This window comes from Onychomys torridus, chromosome 18, assembly GCF_903995425.1.
Source record: "Onychomys torridus chromosome 18, mOncTor1.1, whole genome shotgun sequence".
NCBI lineage: Eukaryota > Metazoa > Chordata > Mammalia > Rodentia > Cricetidae > Onychomys > Onychomys torridus.
Genome location: NC_050460.1, coordinates 51,212,164 through 51,228,874, shown reverse-complemented (window position 1 = coordinate 51,228,874; position 16,711 = coordinate 51,212,164).

Genomic DNA, 16,711 nt, shown 5'->3' with positions numbered 1-16,711 from the left:
AGTGGGCGACTAAGACTAGCCATTACAGCCATCATGGCACACATCATGGCAGAGAAGCACAAGGCAGCCAATCACATCGCTTCTAATCTGGAAACATATAAGTAGATGGTGGGGCTTAACTTGCTTTTCCTTTTATATTTGGTATGAGACCCCAGCCCACGAGATGGTATCACTCACTGTCCCTCACATTCCGGGAAAGTCTACCCACCATCATTAACTCAATCTGAAAATCTCCTTTACAAACACGCCCAGAGGTTTGTCTCCTAGATGGTTCTGGATGCTGTCATGTGGACAGTCAATATTAACCATTATGGTGGAAGGAAGGAAACATTTGAAATAACTGATCTAATAGCTCAAGGGAAAGAGAGAAATCCCTAAGCCAAAGCACAAGGACAGAAGAGAGCTTCCAAGGAAGAATTAAGAGGATGTTTACTTCATGAGAGTGACTCAGATTCCTAACTGGGGTACAGGATATTAACCAACAAACAGATAGAAGGCTTCTTCCGGAAACTGCATGAATAAGCATCTCACATTCACTCACACTCTGGAGTCTCCATCCACTTCCAGTCAAACTCATTCACTGGGAGGTTCTACAAGATGCCGCATAGCAGCTTTGATTGACAGCTTCAGCACAGTGGGGATTTCCACAGAGCCAGGAGACTCTACGTGGCAACTGTAATAACCATTTTGTGGCAGACATCTACAGATGCCATCACAGAAGGAATTGCAACTCAGGGGACAACTCACTCACTGAACAGTTCTTCAGTAGCTGATCATCTGTCATTCTGGGAGCCACTCAATAGAGACTTCATGAATCTCAGCAACATAACTTCTGCCCAAGAGGAGCTCAGAAATCCAGGCAGATTGCAATGAAGAGTGGAACTATGAGGAGATTTGAATTCCAGATTATGTACCTGTTAGCCTGACCCAGTAGATTAAGAAAGCACAGCCTCCTGACCCAGCCAATACGTCAAAGAATAGAGGTGCAAGGCAGGCTGGAGAAAGACCTCAGAAGCAGAGTACTGCCTGCCATTCAAGTCTTAGGGTTCATACACAGCATCACACACACACACACACACACACACACACACACAGAGAGAGAGAGAGAGAGAGAGAGAGAGAGAGAGAGAGAGAGAGAGAGAGAGAAAAGAGAGAGAGAAAGTGTGTGTGTGTTAACATTGCTAAAACCACAGTGAGATTGCAAACACAAATTTTTAGGTCAAAAATCTCTGATAATGATTAATTAAAGATGGTACTTTCTAATTAGTTTAATGGTACAGATGTTATACTGAAAAGAGTGATACATTTGTTAAATATATTTAAAAAATCATACACACACAGCAGTATGAGCATACTCTAAGCAATCTCAATCAAACAAATTAGCTAATCACAATTCCACACTTCTTAGTGAGGGTTTCTATTGCTGTGATGAAACACCATGACCAAAAAGCAAGTTGGGGAAGAAAGGGTTTATTTGGCTCGTACTTCCATAATTGTAGTCCATCATCAAAGAAGTCAGGACAGGAACTCAAACAGGGCAGGAACCTAGAGGACAGGAGCTGATGCAGAGGCCATGGAGGGGTGCTGCTTACTGGCTTGGTCACCCTGCTATCTTATAGGACCCAGGACCACTAGCCCCAGAATGGCCCTACCCATTAATGGCCCTGGAATGGCTGCCCCCATCATTAATTAAGAAAATGCTTTGCCTTATAGCTCTGCCTAAACTGGATCTTCTTCTTCTTCTTCTTCTTCTTCTTCTTCTTCTTCTTCTTCTTCTTCTTCTTCTTCTTCTTCTTCTTCTTCTTTTGGTTTTTTCGGGACAGGGTTTCTCTGTGTAGCTTTGCACCTTTCCTGGAACTCACTTGGTAGCACAGGCTGGCCTCGAACTCACAGAGATCCGCCTGCCTCTGCCTCCCGAGTGCTGGGATTAAAGGCGCGGCCGCCACTGCCACCACCATCGCCACTGCCACCACCATCCGTTTTATTTTTTTGTTGTTGTTTGTTTGTTTGTTTCTTTTTTTTAAACTGGATCTTATGGAGGCATTTTTTTTTTTAAATTGATGCTCCCTCTTCTCAGATGACTTTAGCTTTTGTCAAGTTGACATAAAACTAACTCACACAATTGGTCCTTTGTCAACTTGACACACAAATGCATCACCTTTAATCCCAGCACTCAGGAGACAGAGGCAGGCAGATCTCTGAGTTCGAGGCCAACCTGGTCTACATATTGAGGTCCAGGACAGCCAAGGTGATGCAGAGAAACTGTGACTCAGGGAAAGAAAAAATCAGGCTGGAGAGATGGCTCAGAGGTTAAGAGCACTGATTGCTGTTGTGCAAATCCTGATTGGTCTTAATATTAAAAACCCAGAGCCAGATATTGAGGTAAACGCTAAAAGATCAGAGAGACAAAGGAACAAGCCACAGCCACCTTCTAACCTTGCCAACTCCTCAGGTTAAAAGCGGGGTGGGGGGGGGGGGGGGGGGGGGGGGGGGTGAGCTCCTATCTCCACCCACCTTATATTCCTCTCTCCACCCAGCCATATCACTTCCTGTCTCCTCCTCCCTAGTGCTCGGATTAAAGATGTGTGCCTCTCAAGTACTGAGATCAAAGGCATGGAATCCCAAGAGCTTTGATTAAAGGTGTGTGCCACTAAGGCCTGGCCTCTATGGCTAACTAGTGGCTAGCTCCGCACTCTGAACTCTGGGCAAGCTTTATTTGTTAGGGCACAAACAAAATATCACCACAGACTGCTCTTCCAGAGGCCCTGAGTTCAATTTCCAGCAACTACATTGGACTCACAACCATCTAGAATGAGATCTGGTGACCTCTTCTGGTGTGCAGGCATACATGCTGATAGAACTCTGTATACATAATAAATAAATCTTTTTTGAAAAAAATCATTATTAAGTGACAACCTTTCCTTTCTCATTCATCCCCAAGATCTCACATTAAAAATAAATAACCTTAAAAATCACAGTCTTGGCCGGGCAGTGGTGGTACTCGCGTTTGATCCCAGCACTTGGGAAGCAGAACCAGGTGGATTTCTGTGAGTTCAAGACCAGCCTGGTCTACAGAACAAGAGCCAGGACAGACTCCAAAACTACACAGAGAAACCCTGTCTCAAAAACAAACAAACAAACAAACAAAACAACAACAACAACAACAAATCAGTCTTTACAAATTCAAACACATTAAAAGTTTAATCTCTTTAAAATAGCCAATCAAATCCAAATCTTTTAATATTCAAAGTCTCTCAACTGTGGTCTCCTGTAAAATCAAAAATGAAAAACTTTCATACTTCAAAAGGGAAGTACCCAGCACAGTCACAATCAAATCAAGTCAAAATCAAACTCCCAAAGTGTGAGTAACTCAAGATCCAAAGTCTAGGATTTGCTCACCATCTTCTGGGCTCCTCCCAAGGGGGTTGGGTCACTTCTCTGGCTCCACCCTCTGCAGCCCAGACAGCCTGTCTTCTAAGGCTGGGCAGCTTCATTCTACACTGCTGCTGTTCTGGGTGGTCATCCCATGATACAGGCATCTCCAAAATTCTAGGATCTTCAGCTGCAACTGGGCTGCGCTTTCACCAACAGCCTCTCCTGGGCTCTCCTCATGGTGCTAAGCCTCAACTTCTCTGCACGACCCCTTCAGTCCTGAGCCTTTGACTGTCACTGAGGCTGTGCCTTCACCAGTGGCCTCTCACAGTGCCAAGCCTCAGCTGCTCCCCATGACTACTTCATGCCTTCAAAACCAGTACCCACCAGGGGACTCTTACACTACCGAATTCGGCTGTCAGGATGAGGTACAGCCTTGGCCACCTCTGGAACTCAGAGTGTTCTGTACGCTTTCAGGGAACACTTCCCAGAAGATTCCACCTCAACGCTGTTAGTCTCTTCTTAATCACCGCTAATTTCACAGCTCTAGCCAATCAGAATCGAGTATCCCAGCAACGCAAAAGTTTCACTTTAATAATGTTGGCATCTTGTTAATCACAGCTGATTCTTCAGCCCCAGCTAACCACAACCACAGAAATTGAATTCGAAATAACAAATGGGTCTGATTAAGTCCTTTAACTTCCCTCTGGAACTTCACAAGCCAGACCTCCATTGTCTGCACGGCTCTCAACATTCTTATCTTCCAAGCTCCTACAGAACACCAGCCCCCTGAGATCTCAACACTCAATGGCTATTCTAGTCCAAAGTTCCAAAGCCCTTCCACAGTCCTCCCCCAGAAACAACATGGTCAAGTCTGTCATAGCAATCTCCCACTATCCTGGTACTAACTTGTCTTAGCTAGGGTTTCTATAGCTTTGATGAAGCACCATGACCAAGAAGCAAGCTGGGGAGAAAAGGGTTTCTTTGGCTCACAATTCCATATTGTAATTCATCATTGAAAAAAGCCAGGACAGGAACTGTAACAGGGCAGGCACCTGGGAGCAGGAGCTGATGCACAGGCCAGAGAGGGGTGCTGCTTACTGGATTGCTCCCCATGGCTTGCTCATGACTTGCTAGTTGGCACACATCTCAAAAGCAAACAAAAGGAGAAGAGGAGGAAGAGAAGAAGAAGAAGGAGGAGGAGGAGGAAGAGAAGAAGAAGAAGCAGAAGGAGGAGGAGGAGGAGGGGGAGAGAAGAAGAAGAAGAAGAAGAAGAAGAAGAAGAAGAAGAAGAAGAAGAAGAAGAAGAAGAAGAAGAAGAAGAAGAAGTTGTTGTTGCTTGAGGTCATCTTCAACTATACAATAAGTCCAAGATCATCCTGGCCTTCTAAAAAAATAAAATGAAATAAAATAAAAAAATAAAAATAAAATAAAATGGAAGGAGAATATGCAAACAGAACACAACCTGTGATGCAGTACCTTCTAAACCCAAGTGGAAACTTAAGCAAAAAAAAAAATTTATTTTTTTAATTAAATACTTAGTAAACTATCTTTCTAATTCTATAAAATATGATAGTGTCAAAGGCTAATCAAGCTGGATTATCCAAACTACAAAAACTACAAGGAACTAACATCGTTCAGAGTCTCACTGTGCAACCCAGGTGTGATGGCTCTTCTTGGTTGTCAACTTGACTACATCTGTAATGAACTAAAACCCAAGTGGCTGGGCACACCTGTGAGGAATTTTTTTTTCTTCATTAAATCATTTGAAGTGGGAAAGACCCACTTTTTATATGGATCTTTTGAGATGGGAAGCTCCATCTAATCCAGATCTTCCAAGGTAGGAAGACCCCCCCTTGCATCTGGGCCCCCTTTCTGCTGACAGCCTATAGAAAAGACGTGGAAGAAGGAAGCCCATTCTCTTTGCAGGCTTGCTTTCACTCTCTCTGGCAAGTCCATTCCTTCAATGGCATTACAACCTGCTTGAAGGGACTCTACCAGCCTAAGCATGGCAATATAGCTCTGGCAGGCCTTACCTTTCTCCTCCATTCCCTCTGCCTTGCTAAAACCCATGAAGATTATATTCCTAAAGCTAGCCACCAAGGTCTATTCCCTTATTGGCCACTTCCTCCTCCTGAGGCCGACTACCAAAGTATTGAACTCCAGCAATCAAAAGCCCCCTTTGGCTCATCTAATTAACATGTCCAATGAAAATTAACCACCTCATCTGAACACGTGAGTTTTCCCTTTTCCCTTTATAAACTTTCATTTGCCTATGGGTCAAGTCTGTCTCCTCTCTATCCAGAGACAGTCCTTTGTCCCTCTGGGACGAAAATTCCTGCACCCTCTCTCTCATTCCCTTCCCTTTCTCCCTGCCCTCTCTCTCACCTGTCTTTGTCTCTTATTCCCTGCCCTTTGCCCCTCTGGAACAAATAAATCTCCTTTGTGCTAAGAACTTGGTCTTGGGGTGTCTTGTGCCAATACAATCCCTTCACTGCTTCTTCAGGATTCTGGTGTACGGTGAAGATGAGCTGAGACTCGTGGACAACTCCTGGATTCTTGGCCCTTCCAGGGGTAGACAACCATTGTTGGACTAGCTGGATCACAGCCTGTAAGCCATTCTAGTAAACCCCCATATATTCTATAAGTTCTGGTCCTTTAGAGAACTTTGACTAATACATCAGGCTAGCCTCACTCTTGGGAGCTAGCAATCTCCTGCCTTAGCCTCTCTAGTAGGTACAAGTATATGTAGGCACCACCTTGCCCAGCTTAGACACTTACTTTCTTCATCCAGTGCCATATTCTTAAGAGCCACACAGGAGCCTTGCTTTCTCTACTAAGGAAAACTTCACTATGTGTATCTGCCATCCTCTTTCCTTCTCCCATCCAAGTTCCATCCTTCGCCTCCCATTATTGGCCTAGCAATATGACGAAGTATATAAAGCACTTACTCTGCAAGCCCGATGACCTGCCTTCAATCTCCAGCATCCACAGAAAGGTGGAAGTAGAGAACTGACTCCACCCTCCATCCCTGCCACCACTCCCAGCACAGTGGAGAGAGATCTTGGACTCAGTCCCTGGGGACCTCTAACACATCCTGGACCCACCCGTGGAAATGGAAACTTCTGGGTCATAGAGAAGCACTTAGCCTGACAACTAATGCCAGCTTGTCTCCCAGAAGAGCTGCCCTGGCCAGTGATTCCACAGGCAACAGATGGGGGCTGCCTGGTAACTCCCCAATCCCACAAGGCTTTGCCAGTAACCAGCTCAGGAGGATCAGGAACCCCTGAACCTTGCTTTAATTTTGTACACTCCAGGTACCCGCCATGGGTGCTGTGGGACCGATACAAGGTACTAACATGGGAGGGTTTCTACAAGACAGTTCTGGTGACTTACTAATGTGAGAAGTTAGATTCCTTCTGTCTTTGCGGTTCAGTTAGGGTTCTTTTGTTTCTATGAGGATGATTTCTAACCTGCCCTCCCCACCAGAGAGAAGAGGGAGGGGAAGGGAGGGGAGAAAAGGGAAGAGAGAAAAAAACAACAACAAAAAGACAAGGCCAAAATGAGCTTTGGTTGAGGGGAGCAGAGCTAGGCGGATCTCTGTGAGTTCGAGGCCAGCCTGGTCTACAGAGCGAGATCCAGGACAGGCACCAAAACTACACAGGGAAACTCAGTCTCAAAAAAAAAAAAAAATATTAATTAAAAAAATAAATAAAAATTTTTAAAAATGAGCTTGGGGCTTTGAAAATGAAACTTTCTCCCAAATAGCTAAGGATGAAGAGACATGCAAAAGAATGGGGGACATGAAGGAGACAAGAAAGGTTTCCCTTTTATTGCCTCTCTCCACTTATTTAACCAATTGTTTGATTAAGGACTGATTACATTTCTGGCTCTTAATTAGTACTTGATTATCATCGAAACAGACATACAACACGCGACCTGATTTTAGCCATGACTGAGTGTTGAACCAATTTTACCCCTAGATGTACCTGCTTTAAAGGTAAAGAGAAGAGGACCCGTACAGGAATTCTGGTGGATACTAAAGGGGCATGCCAGCTGCTGGTGAGTCACCACAGTTCTCTTGGGAACGGCATTTCCAGAGCAGCAAGCAGCCCACATCCTTCAGTCTACAACAGTACCCGAATTAACTCTGGTTCTGCCTCTTTCTCCTGCAGGTCAAGTCCAAAGGGCATGCTCACACTGGCTCTCCAGGAGCCTACTCACCTTAGAATTATCTGGAAGTAGCAGGAGTCTGTCTGATCAAAAAGAAATGACAGAAAACTTACCTCATGTCTTAAAGGTCATGTCATCTAGGATTGCTAACAGATTCTACCAGGTGGTGGTGATGGTTTACTCTGAGGAAAACACTACCCAGTCAGAGCTGAAAACATAAATCTCATTGGCTGTTGGTCTCTTGACTATCCTAAGACATTTGGAAAATAATCCCCCTAGGATGTCTCCAGACAGGAAGCTGAGGGTTAATTCCTTTAAAACATCAAAGAATTATCTCTAATTTCATACCTCTATCACTCGCGCCTGGTTGAACAAGAACCTGACTGATTTCTGGTGGACAAAAATCTATGTCCCTTAGAGTACATGAATCCACTGAAGTTTGCCCACACTCCAGCATGCTGAGGCAAGTGTCCAAGGTGGCTTCAAGCAGAACTGAGGATTCCCGAGATGTTACCCATGTCTTTAGAGTCCAATTGGGGAAAAATACACAGTATCCTCAAAGAGAGGCTACCCTTAATTCTAATAATACTCCAGTCTCCAACTAACTGGGCTTCAACATTCCTAGGATAGGGCCAAAAGCCTTGTAGAGCTCAGGACTAGCATGTGAAAGACCCTGAGCTTGATCCCCAATGTGGCAAAAAAAAAAAAAAAAAAAGAAAGAAAATGAAAAAAAGGCCTACTAGAAAGTAGACAGCCATGGGATATACATGTTTTCACAATCCTAGTTTTCAGGAGGCTGAGGCAGCAGGCTAACAAGTTCAGGTTAGTCTGGGATCCAAAGTATGCATGACCTTGCCTTGGGGTGAAAGAGATAGAATAAAAATAAAATAGATAGAATGCAATTTCCTATTTGAAAAGTGTTTTCACTTGACATTGGATAGACAGGAAAAGCTGCAGTTCAAAGGCCCCGTTGCTCTTGTTCTTTGAGCGTTAAACCAGCCTGCCACTGGCATTCACCCTGGGAAGAGCCAAGATCAGAAACACAGGAACAGCCCAGGTAACACACCTGGGGAAGGTCACATTAGGCCTGGCCAAGGTCATTAGTAACCTTGGTCTTTCAGAAGGCTAAGTTTTTTTTTGTTGTTGTTTTTGTTTTTTTGAGCTGAGGATCGAACCCAGGGCCTTGTGCTTGCCAGGCAAGTGCTCTACCACTGAGCTAAATCCCCAACCCCAGAAGGCAAAAGTGGAGTTTGGGGAAACTGTAGCAAGGCCAAAAACCATCCAGGCGTATTTGATCATATTTTTTGAGCTCAGAATGACTCTCATGTAAAAGAACCAGGCAGTCATTTTTATCATTGTCCACCGGTTTATTTAAATGAACAAAAATGTCATTTATAGACCAGCATGTCCCACGCTCTCCATTTTAGATTACATCATTTCCCACAATCACAACAGCACGGTGTATAAGAGGGTACATGCAATTTGTGCATAAAAATGGATCATTTGAAGGCTAGGAAGATAGCTCAGTGGGGAAAATGCTGGCTGTGCAAGTCTGGGCTGAGTCCAGATCCCAAGAGCATAGGTAAAGCTAGACACAGTGATGCGCATCTGTTATCCCAGCTCTCCTAAAGTCAGGTGGGAGGTGGAGACAGGAGATTGCCCTTAAACTCGGGGCAACCAGCTTGGTATGCAAACAGGAGATCCTGTCCCAGACAAGGTAGAGGGCAAGGACCAACACCTGGGTTTGTTCTCAGGCCAGCACACAGACACACATATAAAAGATTTTTTTTAATAGATTGTCTTAAATAATTGACTATTTAGAGGTGATCTGTATGGGGGAAATCACCCCAGAAACAGATCATATTCTTTTCCGTTATGAGAACTCACCGGCCTAAATGAGTCACTGTGAAAGGAAATACAACCAGGTCCCAAAGAAAGAAAAACCACAGCGCTGACAGAGCCACCCTACAGAAATGCAAACAGACTCAGAATTCAGTTTCCCAGGACCCCCAAACAGGGGACCGGTCTCCCCACTGTGAGTGTGGAGCCGAACACACAATGCACAGATTAAGAAACGTACTTATATGTGTCTTATCAAAAAGATCCACGAGAAACATCACAAGTTACCAGTCAACGACCATCTAGACACATAACTCATTTCTTCACCCTCAGCTGATTGAAGGAAGAGAACCTGGAGTTCTACCCATGAGTGGCTCGAGGTGCCAGGATTGATGTTTCAGGGGTGGTTTAACTTTGCTTTCCCTTCCAGGATAGAGCATGTGCTTCCTTAGGGGTGCAGTGAGTTGAGCCCATGTCAGCAGATTCTACAGAGGCCTGAAGTGCTGGGGCAGCAATCTGCCTCCACCCTGAGCCTGCCTACCTGGACTGACCACCTCCTGCAGTGAGAACCGATGCAACACCCTAGGGAGTTAGGACACTGCTTCCATGAGAACGTGACCACTTCCAAATTTAGACAGGCCACACTTAACTCTCCAACCAATAAACTCAAAACTCAGAATCAGACTGCAAGAAAACACACACACACACACACACACACACACACACACACACACACACACACACACACACACACACACTTTGTGAAGATTGGAGCGTCTTTTTAAGCGTTCTAGATTCCTGGGAGCGTCTATGGGGAGGAGTGTGAAACTATGGACTGGAATGGGCTAACAGATGTGAAGCTAGGTAAACCAATGGTTCGAGCCTGATCCAAGGTGTACTTTTAAAAAATGTAGTACTTGTCGTTTTCCTAAAGTAGATCACCAATACACACATTTTTTTTTAGACTCAAAAGGTAAGCGAAAGAAGTATCTTCCTCCTCCTGACACGCCCCCCCCCGCGCCCAGCCCCCACTCCCCTCCCCTCCCAGGATAGCTATGGTTTCTTGGGTCCCCTTCAGTATGCATTCCATGCACACACATCACCCTGTTCTGTGCCTACAATGGTGACAGCCTCAGGCCTTAGAGAAGCCCCGGCTGTGGGGTGGCAGGAAAGAGATGGGAAGCTACCGTTGTCTTCCTCTAGCACCTGGGGGTTTTTTTGTTGTTGTTGTTGTTTTGTTTTTTTTCCCCTTGGCACAAGTTGCCCTGAGATGCCAGAGATGGGGGGCGGGGGCGAACCCACCTCGGGCCGCCCCTTGGCACTGCTACCGTACCTGAGGGCTCTGCATTTTTACGCCTCAATTTCGAAAGCATGCTGCCTTGCCCCCTCCCGCTCCCTACCAAGTCTCTCGACTCACCTTCCAAGAGGAAAAAAGAAAGAAAACCTAACTGAAGGTTAACTTTCCCAGCCAGGTGACTTCCCCGTTAAAGGTGCAGCGGACGCAGCTCGTGTCCTCGGGCAAGTTCGGCATGGCGGTGAACGCGAAACCCAAAGACGCCAGACGCAACTGGGCCCGCCCGGAGCCCCGCGCCCGGAGTTGCTTTAGCTGCGCAAAGGTTCGGAGCAGAAGCCCCGGGTCCTTGCCTCCCTCCTCCCCGGGGACGCTGGGGCTGCGGCGTCCGCTAAGAGCCCGCGCGCGCTCGGGGCAGGAGCCAAACCCTGGTCCACCGTCTGGGAGCAGCGAGACCCGGCAATGAGACAGGGTCCCCTCCCTGGCGTCCCCGGCCCCCTTTGCAGGAACACAGGTCTCCCTCATCGTCCCTTGTGTCTCCTGATTTCCCGGGATCCCAACCCCAGCCCAGCATCGCCGCGGAGGTGGGTGGAAGGGGAGAGGCAGCCACAGGTGGGGGGCTCACCTGCTCAGGATCGGGGCTCCCCGTGCCCACAGGGGACGAGGTGCCGGAGCAGGCCATGCTGTGGGGACCCGCGCGCTGCTCCTTCCAGGAACTCGGCTCTGCGCCCGGGTCTGCGCCTCCTCACCGCCCCCCCCCCCCAATCCAGGAACTTCACCCCCGGGAGGAAAGTTGCGGGGTGGTGGGGGAAAGTTAGGCCGCCACTCGGGAACGCGCAGCGCCGCCCCGCGCCGTCTCCTCCCCCTGCCGGGCGCCGCCAGGTGCTGTGCGGCCAGCTCCCGGGGGGCGGGCCAGCCAGGTGGAGGCGCGGCGACCCGCCCGGCCCGCAGCCGCCCGAGCATGCCCAGTGCTGCGTCCTCCGCAGGGTCCCGGGGACACCGAGCGCCGGGTGGCCTTGAGAGGGCCCGGGGCGTTCGAGGAAGATCCGGGGGGGGGGGGGGCAGAGCAAGGGTCAGTGCACACCCCGCCCCACCTGAGCGGACTGAATCCCGACAGCATCCCCACGATGCTAGTAGCAGCAATGACCTTCCTAGTCGCTGATGGACAACTGCTTGTCTGAATTTAAGAGGACACGGGGCAACGATGTAGCTTTCGCTTGTATTGTTCATTTTAGAGCGTAAAACCCACGGGGCAGAAGTAACTGCAGGCACACCCCCTCAGAAACAGAGTTCCAGTCTCGGATTCACGCCTTCTGGGGACCACTTGGGGCTCTGACCTCACGCTCCAGCTAGATATCCAGAGGATCCCCACCCCCACCCCCAACCCCGTACCCATCCCGCTTTGGGAGGCAGAGGCTGAGCCCTACTCAGCAAGGAAGCCGGGAACTGGATCTCGGAATGTCCTCGTTTCTAAGAGGTCAGATGACAAGGGACAGCTGGCTGTTCAGGCCACTGGAAACATCAGTAGAACTTACCTTGGTGGGGGGGTGGAGGGGTGGGAGCCGGGGGAGCAGGAAAGCATCCATACTAGCCAGGTGTCTCTCAAAGGGAGCGCCTCTCCCAGAGTTCGCACCCATCAGTTCGAGGAACACAACCAAAAATGTAGTCGTCCCCCCAAACACATACACACTTTCTGATTCAGTTCTGGCTATAAAGATAAAGGTTTTCTCTCAACCAGTAGCCAGTCTCCATTTTTTTTTTTTTTTTAATCACACCAAGGCAGGTACACTAGCACCTGGAGCCTAGGTAGAATGGAAACATTGCTTTCATTGTTCACTCTCATTGTTTATTGTTACTGTTGCTTTCTTTTTTTCTGGCAAGTGAAAGTGATAGTGACCTGCAGTCTCCCTGTTAAGCGGTTACATTGGGGTAAAACAAGCTTTTTTGTTTGTTGTTGTTGTTGTTGTTTTTGGAAGCAGAGTAATAGTTCAGGTGAGAAAAACCTACAACAGAAACGCTGAAGGCTGTAATGTATGGTGGAATGCGGAAAACAATACTTTTGCCAACTATCAAAAAGCGCCCTAATTGCACCCGAAGCAGAGAACTCTGCAGGGACCTTGCTGCAGCTCTGATCCCCAACGCAAACCCAAAGCTGACACGGTATTTGTGGGTCCTTCCTTGGCTGTGTATCCACCAACTCTGCTGAGCCTCTAGCCCATGTTACCACATTTGGGCCTGGCAGAATCCGTGTAAGACAGACAGCAGGATCTGAACCTAGTTTCAGAAACACTGTTTTTAGAATTTAGGGAGTCCATAATGGCGTGGATTTAACATTCTGGTATGTGTACTGGTACATGAAGAAAAAGGACTTCCGTTCAACTTTCCGAAAGAATCTATGTGTCCACGCAAACTTAATGACCCCTGCTATGATTACAGGGGCATGTCTTGCCTTATTATGGTCCAGGGCAAGGACACTGTCTTGACTCTCCTACTGCGCTTGAATGGGTGCTCTATTCCCTCAGACACTGCATGTGGGAAGCTGACCACACAGGCTGGAGAAGAGCATTGAACTGGGAAAGCCCGCAGGAACACAGGTATTTTACGACCCAGCACCCTGGCACTGACTCAGCCACCATAAGAGGCCAGCAGCAATCAGAAAAACAATAGAGACATGGAGGTGGGGTGCAGAGAGGGGATGAGAAGTTAAGTCAAGAATCAGCCCCTTGGAGAATCCAGAAAGGGGAGTTTTCCTGCAGAGCCTTTCTGGTCTGTTTATCTGGCACCTGTTTCTGAGAGACGCTTGTGTTTGGGAGTACACAAGACTCCCTCTTCCAGAGGCAAGCTGTGTTACACCTGTACAAGCAAGCAGCCGGGAGTCTGGCTATAGCTTAAAAAAAATATAATGGAGCCAGGTATGGTGGCTCAAACAGATTGTCCCAGCACTCTGGAAGCTAAAGCAAGAGGTGAACCAAAACGTTCAAGGTCAGCCTGAGACACAGAGTAAGTTCAAGCCTGGCTGAAAGAGGGAGAGTTGTGGCATCCCCCTCCAAACAAACAAAGAAAGAAACAAAAAAAGTGTGTAGCTAAACCACAAAACTTTTGCATCCAGCCTGTGACAACCCTCTAATATTGACCAGCTCCGTTCCTGCCATCACAGCCAACTACCATAAACGAACAGTAGTGGATGCTGGCGGGGCAGTTCTGCTTGCTCAGATACCTTACCATGCCTCTGCCCCTCCTCAGCTAATGGTGCTAGGCATCACAATCATAGTTGACGAGCTTGTCACATGCATGAGGGACTTTTCCAGACCACTCCCTAGATGATGCAAGGCATTGGCTATGCCTTCTACTTAATCAGCTTCTGGGATTTGTTTGGGTTGCCCTCTGTCTTCTCGCTCCCATCATGTGCTGGCACTGATCTATTCTTGCACTATATCCCCAGCCCACTTTTTACACTTTTTTTTTTCTCCTGAGACAGGGTTTCTCTGTGGCTTTTGGAGCCTGTCCTGGAACTCTTACTATAGACCAGGCTAGCGTCAAACACACAGAGATCCAACTGTCTTTGCCTCCCAAGTGCTGGGATTAAAGGAGTGCGCCACCACTGATGGACTTTATTATTTACTTTGAGACTCTCTCACCAGGTTGACCTCAAACTCACTATGTAACTCAGACTGGCTTTGAATTTAAGGAACACCTGCCGCCTCAGCTTCCCAAGTTCTGGGATGGCAGGTGTATGGCACCATACATGGTTTGCTTTGCATGTATAAGTCACTGAGTTCTACTCCCACATCTCTCTGTGTCTGGCTGGCTGGCTGTCTGTCTCTCTCTCTCTCTCTCCTCCTTCCCCACTTTGTCCTTCCCCACTGTATCCCTGCCCTCACCCACTTGTTGTCATGCTTTGCAAGCAGTGACTTTGGGCCAGGCCATCCCAGTTGACCTGTGCTCATCACCTTTCACCTTTGACAACTGGGGTGCTTTCCGAATTTTGGGTACTGAATCTGCTCTGTGCTCCCGTATTGTGGCTTTCCCGAAATGTCGGATCAGCTCACAAGAGTAAGTAGGGTTGAGCTTTTGTGTGGACCCGCTCCAGGCTTCAAGAGAAAAAGCTCACCCTGAACACGCCAGCTCTGCTTGCTCCACAGCTGCTCTTCTCTACCTCTCCTCCCTGTCTCAGGTATTCCTCACACAGCCATCACAAATGACTTGCTGTCCCCAAGGTCTACCCACATGTGAAGACCAGTGTCTTTCCACAGGCCCTCCTCTGCCTGGAAAGCCCCTCTCACAGCCTCCAGCTCCCCCCAACCCCAGCTTCTTTCTCTAGCTAATGCCAACTATTGCTATACTGCATTCCCACCCCAAGGAAGCCGTCCAGACCCCTTTTCTGTGGATGTGGCTCTTTAGCATTCCTTGGTTATTCCAAGACAGAGTGACTATGGCTGTAGAGTGTGTTCTGGAACAGTTTTACGTAATTCAGAAATCTAATATATTGTGTTTGGATAGTTTTATGTCAACTTGACACAGCTAAAGTCATCTGAGAGGAGGGAAGCTCAATTCAGAAAATGCCTCCATGAATTGTGCTATAAGGCATTTTCTTAATTAGTGATGGATAAGGAAGGGCCCAGCCCATTGTGGGTGGTGCCATCCCTGGGCTAGTAGTCCTCGGTTCTATAGGAAAGCAGGATGAGCAAGCCATGGGGAGCAAGACAGTAAGCAGCACCCCTCCACAGCCTCTTCATCAGCTCCTGCCTCCAGGTTCCTGCCCTGTTTGAGTTCCTGTCCTGACTGTCTTCAGTGATGAACAGCAATGTGGAAGTGTAAGCCCAATAAACCCCTTTTCTCCCCAACTTAATTTGGGCATGCTGTTCCATCACAGCAATAGAAACCCTAACTAAGACACATATGTGTGTGTGTGGAGGGGTGTATGGATATATATCTTTATTTATATCCAAGTTGATTAGAGGCCATTTGTAGCCTTACTATGGTATTCATGTTTTAATGATAGGATATGACCCTACATCCTTTATGGCCTTCCAAGGGTTGTATGACATAGTTTGCACATACAAGGGTTGTAAGCATAGTTCCCTTTGATGCTAATGCTTGTTTCTCTTCAGATTGCACACTTTGAAGGCCTTTTTTTCTTTTTCTTCCAGTACCTTCCTGGCCAGTGTCACCTTCCAATAATCTTATCACTTCAAGCGTGTCTTTTGCTTGTCCAAACCCCCAGCACATAGCACACTGCCTCACCTGATAGAGGTTTGCCAGACAAATGAAAGGCATGGCTATGAACTTGGCCTGCCTCCCTAGGACGGACTCCCAAGGTCGAAACCTGATCCCCCAGCCTCTCTCTCTCGCAGCTGTGCCCTTTCTGGGTGACGCTCTACCTTGCATGCACATCAGATTTCTCTCTGTGCAATGATGGGTTTCATATCTGTCTCTCTGGAAGAGCTGAATGTCAGAGGGGAAGTGGTAACAATAGGTTAACCGTTATGTATCAGAGTTCACAACACCCGCCATAGTTATACGCTAAGATGAGGTTTGGGTGAATGACGGTACAGAGAACATGGGAAGGGGAGGATGGAAAGACGGTGCAGGAGAAGTAAGTGAACTAGAGTACGCTAGGTGTGTGCTAGAAGCCACCGTTTCATGGTTTCTGTTATATTTGTGCATCACAAGCATTGCTTCTCTTAATGTAATCTACCTCTTCGATTTCTTTTTAATTATGTGTATTGGGTGCATGGCAGGGGGGGGGTATGTACACATGACTGTATGCGCCTGTCTGCACAGAGGCAGCAGATCCCCTGAAGCTGGAGTTACAGGCAGTTGTGAGCTGCCAAATGGGGATGCTGGGAACTGAACTCGGGTCCTCTGGCCTCTACCAATGTTCAACTGCAAAGCCAAAGTTCCGGCCCCTTAATCTCCTTCTTATATAAACAAGTCTTTTAAAAGTTTCTCTCAGGACCTACCTTTTTTAAAACCTAAACTTTTGTTTATTGTTATTGTGTGTGTCATATGTGTGTGGGCACACATATCCCAGGG